Genomic DNA, 8,129 nt, shown 5'->3' with positions numbered 1-8,129 from the left:
GCCGCTGCCCAACACTACAATGGCAGACAACAATGCAAACCAGCCACAGACTGCACACGGCACAGCCAGTGATTTTTCATACAGAGCGCTACGTGGCGTTACCAATAAGAAAACGTAAACAGCCTACTTACACTTATAATTTTTGTAGCATATCGAGGGTAGATTGAGGTCACCACCGACTGTAATTGTATGAGCGGGGTACTCAATTTTTCTTTGAACTGTTCAGCAACTATATCTTCGGAGTCGGGAGTTGGTAAAACGATCCAATTAATAGTTTAGTCCGATTGTCAGGTATAACCTCTACCCATACTACTTCATACGAACTATCTACTTCAATTTCGCTACAAGGAAAACTACCTCTGACAGCAATAAATACTCCACCACCAACTGTATTTAATCTATCCTTTTTGAACACTGTAAGATCATCTGAAAAAATTTCTGCTGAACTTATTTCCGGCTTCAGCCAGCTGTCTGTACCTACAACTATTTGAGCTTCAGCGCTTTCTATTAGGCCTTCGAGCTCTGGTTCTTTCCCAACACAGCTACGACAATTTACAACTACAATACCAATCGTTTCTACAACTACCTTACTGTGTTTTACCTGCACACTTTTAGACGGACGTCCCTTCTGTGGTTCCCTGTGACCCTCTAACCTAAAAAACTGCCCAGTCCCTTCAACACAGTCCCCGCTACCCGCGTAGCCGCCTCCTGTGTGTAGTTGACTCCTGACATATTAAGGGGAACCCGGAAACCCACCACCCGACGGGGCAAGTCAAGGAATCTGCAGCCTACACGGTCAGAGAACCGCTCTAGCCTTTGATTCAGACCCTTCTCTCGACTCTGCACCAAAGAACCGCAGTCTGTCGACGATGCTGCAGATGGTGAGCTCCGCCTTAATCTCGGAAGCAAGATTGGCAGTCTTTACCATTTCCGCTATCCGCCCGAAACCAGACAGGATCTGCTCCGATCTAAAGCGACACACGTCACTGGTACAGACATGAGCCACCACTTGCAGTTGACTGCACCCTGTACTCTTCATGGCATCTGGAAGCACCATTTCCACATCCGGAATGACTCCCCCCCGGAAATCACAAGGAGTGCACACTGGCTTCCTTCTCCTCCTTGGCAGCCATGTTCCTAAGGGGCCCCATTACGCGCCTAATGCTGGAGCTGCCCACTACCAGCAGACCCACTCTCTGTGAATGCCCAGACCTTGCGGGCCGAGAAGCTTCCTCTGCAACAAGGTAGAAGACTGCATCCAGCTCAGAGACATCGTCAGACACAGATAACGCCCGAAACCAGTTCGTCAAACGAACCGGGCCTACGATCGGCCCCTCGGAAAGTTATTCGCTGCCTGCCAGACTTTGGAATGATCTCTCACTCTACCACGGGTGAGGGGCCAATCTCAGTGCAGGCAGTACCAGGGGCGGCCACAGCAGTGGACCGATTGGAGGATACGTGGGACGTGCTCGACGTCCCTCGGATCCCCGCGTTCGATCCCCCACAGTGACGCCCCTTGGCAGCAGCCTCAAGCTGTGTGGCGGAAGCCAAAGCAAAAAAAAATGTTCAAATGTTTGTAAAATCTTAACTGCTAAGGTCATCAGTCCCTAAGCTTACACACTATTTAACCTAAATTACCCTAAGCACAAACACACACACCCATGCCCGAGGGAGGACTCGAACCTCCGCCGGGATCAGCCGCACAGTCCATGACTGCAGCGCCCCAGACCGCTCGGCTAGTTCCGTGCGGCAAAGCCAAAGCAGCTTCGAGTTGTGAGCGAAGGGTCGCCAACTCAGCTCGCATCCGTACACAACAATCACAGTACCTATCCGTTACTGCAATCGCTCCTGTTTGAAGCTCGTAAAAATATGCAAAAAACGAACGGTGTGCTCGCCTTACTAGCAGCAGGAAATCGAAGTGCTCTCTCACTAACGGTCTAACCGACACCGAGCTGTTCTGACCAAACAAACATTCGTCAATACCCTAGCGCGCCTCATGACCAGCGTTGTGAGCTGTCACCAGTCCTCTTCCTCGAAGAGCGTAGCAGTAAGTCTTGTCCGGCCTTTTTCTTACGTTTCCAAAGAGTTTTGGAAGACAAACTATTAACAGTTTTACGTTACCATTCTATGCCCTGAAAAGTACTCTAAGATAAATGGAACGAGGCATCAGAAAGGAATCACCCGAATGGGACGGAAATCGGTGGCTGTGATGTGCATTTACAGACAAATAAATGAGTACAACTTCAAGAAAATTAAATGATTTATTTAAGAGGAAGAGTTTCATGAACTGAGTAAGTCAATAACGCTTTGGTTCACCTCTGACTCTTTCGCAACCAGTTATTCGGATTGGCATTGATTCACAGAGTTGTTGGATATCTTCCTGAGGGATAGCGTGCCTAGTTCTGTCCAACTGTCTGGTTAGCAGTAAGAGTCTCGAGACGGTCGGGGGCCCTAGCCATAATGCTCCAAATGTTCTCTTTTGGGAGAGATCCGGTGAAACTGCTAGCTAAGGTAGACTGGCAAGCAGGAAGACAATCAGCGGAAACTATCGCCTGCACAGGGTGGCTTGACAGGGCATCAAAACTGGGTGTAGAACACCGTTTTGTAAGTGTACCGCGGATGTTTACCAAAGGGGTCCTGCTAAGAAAAGAAATAGCACCCCGGATGATCACTTCTGGTTATCGGACCGTATGGCTGGTGACACTCAAGTTGGTATTCCGCGGCTGTCCAGGTCGTCTCCAGACATGTCTTCGCTGGACATCGAAGCTCACTCCGAAGCGGGACTCATCACTGAAAACAATTATACTCCAGTCAATGAGATTCCACGCTGGGGACCCCTCTGGAATCGCCCTGAACAGCGGTGAGATACCAGCCTGACTGTCGCCCATTGTACAACCAGGAGTGATGGTCTATACTGAGCAAAATGGTTCTTCGGCGAGATTTCTTTTCTTATCCTTCATGGCGGGCCATACTAGACTTACGTTTCAGAAAGATAATGCCCCCTCCCACGCAGGGTGGGAGTTTCTACTGCTTGTCTTCGTACTTTCCAAACCCTACGTTGGCCAGAAAGGTCGCCGGATCTCCCCCAATTAAGAACATTTGGAGCATCATGGCGAGGGTTCTCCAACCACCTCCAGATTTTGACATCCTAACCCGCCAGTTGCACAAAATTTGGCACGATATCCCTTAGGACGACATCCAACAACTCTGTCAATCGCTCCCTAGCCGAATGACTGCTTGCATTGTTGGCAGAGGTGTATCTATGTATTACTGACTTCCTCGTGAATCTCTTTCTCTTGAAAATCCTATGAGACGACGCAGCCACCTGGACGCACTTTAAATAACTTTACTTTTGTATTGAGCACGCTTTTATTTTTCGTCAACCTTACACGTTTCGAGTTCCAATCATTTTCAAAGGCATTGCTATGTCAGTCGTATAAAAACATTAGATACATTGTATCACATCAACATTCTCGAGACAAGTTTGCACTTCCCATCTTACCTATAAGACTAAAATAAACCTATTTCTTGTACACTTTAATACCCCTGTACTTCATTCAGTTCTGCCAAAGGGAAGTACACAGTTGGCCAAAGAGCTCTCTTAGCGTAGAGCGTCACATAACTTCTACCTGAGAGACTCGCCGTCTGCACATTGCTGCGACTGCTCCTCTTAATTACAACAGAATAACTCTTTTCAATCATTACTTGGTCTCCACAACTATGTCACTTCAATAAACGTTTAGAAAAGAAGAGTCAGAAGCCTTTAAGAAAGGTTTTCATTCGTCCTAAAGTTATGGACAATATAAATAAATTTAACTGCTTTTGTCAAATCTGTAAACGAACTGTGTTTTACGGGACTCAAGAGTGAAGTTCGGATGTAATATGTCTAAGACCTTACGTCAAACTTAAGTGACTTTTTTTCAGTACCAGTATTTTTTTTCGTTCAGTTTATAGAGCTCGACTGAATTACATTACAATTCCACGAACAGCGAGCACTGCTGAAAGTTCATGTAGCACCCTCAGGCAGTTGAAAACATGGTTGGAGAGCACGATTAATAAAGAGCGCCTTTTGTGTTTCTGTTCATTACGTCCTCTTAGAGAGAGGGAGAATAAAGGAGATGAATTTTCTAGACGTACCCATAGACAAGGTTTTTTAATTACAAGGCAAACCTTAAGGTTACATTCTGTGACGAGTCTTAAATATTTTGGAGTAATTTCCGTTCCGTTTCATAATGTTCTCCAAAACTTGAACACAAATTTGACTTTATATGCCGATTGACCAAAAAGTAAAGCACGGTGAAGGAGAGGAGGAAACGAAATGAAACTTTACGGCTTCAGATGGTATGTGTTGTGATTGCAGTGATTACAAAACCGAGTCAAATTTACAAAACATTTGCCAGTAAGAACCCAGTCATCAGTATACTTTGCCCTCCCTCTATGCTGGGTGTATACACTGACTACGTTGAGAAGGGTGCCATAAAGCCATTTTATCCTCCCCAGAGGGCAGCTGACGCACAACTGTTGTAGCTCATAGTTGAGACCCTGTATGCTGACACTAGGAAGGAGATAATGTCCGAACTGGTCCCAAACTATTTTTCATCGGAAAAAGATCTGCGGATCTTGCTGGCCACAGGGTACCTGAACATCACGCAGACAGTTCATAGTGACGCGTGCCATGTGTGTACCAGCGTTGTCCTGCTGAAAAATGGTAAAACCATACTCTCGCATGAGAGGTAACACATGAGGCGGCTTGATGTCTGTGAGGTACTGTTGCGCCAACGGAGTCTCTCACTCACAACCATTCGTGACATGAAGTCATACCCAACGGCTCCCCACTCCAAACTCAGCTCGCTGTGTTCCTGTATGAGATCCATAGCATTGTAGCTAAGTCGCCCAGGTTGATGTCGTGTTCCTTGATTTCGTGTAGGCATTTGACATCGTCCCACGCTGTCGGTTAGTGAAAACCATACGAGCTTATCGAGTACCTGAACAGAGTTGGAACTGGGTTCAGGACTTCCTTGCAGATAGAGATTAACACGTCGTTCTTAACGCAACAAAATTGATGAATGTAACTGTAATTACTGGAGTATCCCAACGAAGTGTGATAGGTCCATTATTGTTTAAAATGTAGTACAAAGGGTCGAAAGATCTTTAAGACTGTTCGCTGATGATACGGTTGTTTATAAGAAATTAAAAACGACAGAAGACAGTATCGATATGCAGAATGACCTGCAGAGGATTGATGAATGGTGCAGGCTATGGCAGTTGGGCATGAACGTAAATACGTATAACATGTTGCGCATACATAGAAAAAGAAATCCACTACTGTACAACTGAACTACTGATGACAAACTGCTGGAAACCGTATCTATCGTAAAATCTCTGCGAGTTGTCTTAAGTGGGACGACCACAATAAAACAAGTAGTAGGAAAAGCAGATGCCAGACAGAAATTTATAGGAAGAATTTTAAGGAATTGTCACTTTTGCACGAAGGCTCTTGTTCGACCGATTCTTGAGAATTTTTCATCGGCCTGGGGTCCTTACCAGGTAGAACTGATAGAAGAGATGTAGAAGATCCAACTAAGAGAGGAGTGTTTCGTAACCGGGTCAATTAGATGGCGCGACAGTGCTACGGAGATGCTCAATAGACTTCCGTGTCGGTCATTGCAAAAAAGGCGTTGCACACTACGGAGAGGCTTACTGCTGAAATTTCGATGCAGCTTTTTCTGGGAAAAGTTGGACAATATGTTTCGTCCTACCAGATATGTCTCTATAAATTCGAAAAAGTACAGCCAATACAGAGAAATTCTTCCAATTCATCTGTGGCATTAATCAGCAAACCAGTGTTTAGTAGTATTAGTTGAAAACAGTCTTGGTTGCAATTTTAGTTCTTTTTATTTATTAATTACGCGTTTCACCTTATTTAGGCTTCCTGTGGCTGATCCTAATTTGATATTTCATTAGTACGATGCTTTAGACAGTCTAAGTGAAGGGCATCGTCGAGTACATCTGTATGTACTGAGGTTAACGAAGGCGATGTTGGCCTCATGTATGCGACGATGCCCTTTAGCTACACTGTCTAAACGATCGTACTAATAAAATATCAAATTAAGATCAGCCTGAAGATGCCTAAATAAGATGAAATTAAAAAATAAAAAGAACTAAAATTGCAGCCCGCATCTCGTGGTCGTGCGGTAGCGTTCTCGCTTCCCACGCCCGGGTTCGATTCCCGGCGGGCTGTTGATGGCTGGGTGTTGTGTGTTGTCCTTAGGTTAGTTAGGTTTAAGTAGTTCTAAGTTCTAGGGGACCGATGACCATAGACGTTAAGTCCCATAGTGCTCAGAGCCAATCGTCCTCCCACGGCCCATTCGCGAGTCGAACAGGATAGGAACAGAATGGAGGGGATCAGTTAATGGTACCAGAAGTACCCTCCGCCACACACAGGTAGGTGGCTTGCGTCGCATGGTGTAGATATAAATATCAGCAGTAACACCGTTGTGGCTCTCGCGAATGTTGGAAGAATAGAACTTCTCGCCCGGTCATCGTCATAATCGCCGATGACAATCATTGAGGGTCGTGCAGAACCGTGATTAATCGCTAAACACCACGCAGTGCTATTCATCAGGCGCTTCTCAGTCACGGGACCGCTCCAAAACCAGCCATTAGTGTTGTGTTGTTAATGGGAGTGTACACATGCGACGGCAGTTCTCTAGCCCAGCTGTTGATAATCTCCAACCAATGGTCCAGAATGACACAGAATGTCGTAAGGAGTCCATTATTTGTTCTCGGATGGCAGGCGTACTTTTGAAGGGATTATGATGGGCTCGGTGCACAAGATGGCTATCTTCCCTCGCAGTAATCTGATGTGGTCTACTGGAGCCTTGACGACGAGCATGTCTGCCATTACGATCCCATACCGTCCAACATCGGACCACTGTCACCGCCCAATGCCCAAAAAATCTGGATATTGCACGATTCGACCAGCCGGCCAGTTTGGGCCCACAATGACGCACCTTTCACACTCTCTCAGGTACTAACAAGTCTGTGTCACTGTAGTACTTACTGTGATCATTCACCATCTGACACTGCTCACGCCCCTTGTATACCCTACCAGGCCTGGTTACACGAACAACGCCAGTGACACTTTCGGCAATTCTACCTATCACAGAGTGTTCCAACTCCAATGATTTATATGTCTACTGATAGACTGTACGTGTACGGAGTTACAGTGACATGTTATCGTGTATTCTTGCAGTCTTTTAGAGTGATAAATCATTATACATGGATAATAAAAATTGTGTATCATTAATTATATTATTCGAATAATAAATTATGATAGGACATTAATAAAAGTGATAAGGCCAAGTTGAGGACACGTAGACAACAATAGATGCCTTGTCTCAGGGTAGACATAAACCAGTGGCATCAAAGGACAACTGCATCAGTACTTTGACACAGAAGGACACTGATACGTGACCTTGTAGAAAATGACGACTTCCAGAGCATCTTGAGATTATAACTTGACCCTTTATTGTACCTATATGTCCATTGTACGTCTACTCATCTACACGTTTACTCAACGATACACCTGGTGCGTGAGGGCGGAGGGGAGGGGCTACTTTATGAACCAATTTCACACAGCTTTTTCCCAGATATATATTTTCTCTAACATTATATATATATATATATATATATATATATATATATATATATATATATATATATATATATATATATAGTTAAAACTGCCTGCAATAAAGGAAACAATACTGCATATTTTTATAGCATAGCGCTCAGATCATTTTCTTTCTCGCAGTCAATTTTAATGAAAAATCTGTACTTTGCTATTGAAAAAAATATTTAATCTATGTCTGCCTAAATGTTTAATAAAGTATCGCTTAATAGTCGAAATAAATCGGTCAAGAACTTTACAAGATTATGGGTAACTACGTTTCACTTTTGAAGTTTCACACATACTGTTGTATATTATGTATATTAAAGAAACATACATCCTATATTCGTCCAATCGTTTATTAGAGCAACTTGTAACAATTTGAAGTAAATCGCTTAAGAACTTTTTGAGAGTTTCGGTTACAACGTTTTGTCCTTTACACATTACTTTTTTTTCG

This window comes from Schistocerca gregaria, chromosome 6 (genome assembly GCF_023897955.1).
Source record: "Schistocerca gregaria isolate iqSchGreg1 chromosome 6, iqSchGreg1.2, whole genome shotgun sequence".
Taxonomy (NCBI): Eukaryota; Metazoa; Arthropoda; class Insecta; order Orthoptera; family Acrididae; genus Schistocerca; species Schistocerca gregaria.
Note: the sequence above shows the minus strand (reverse complement) of the source record.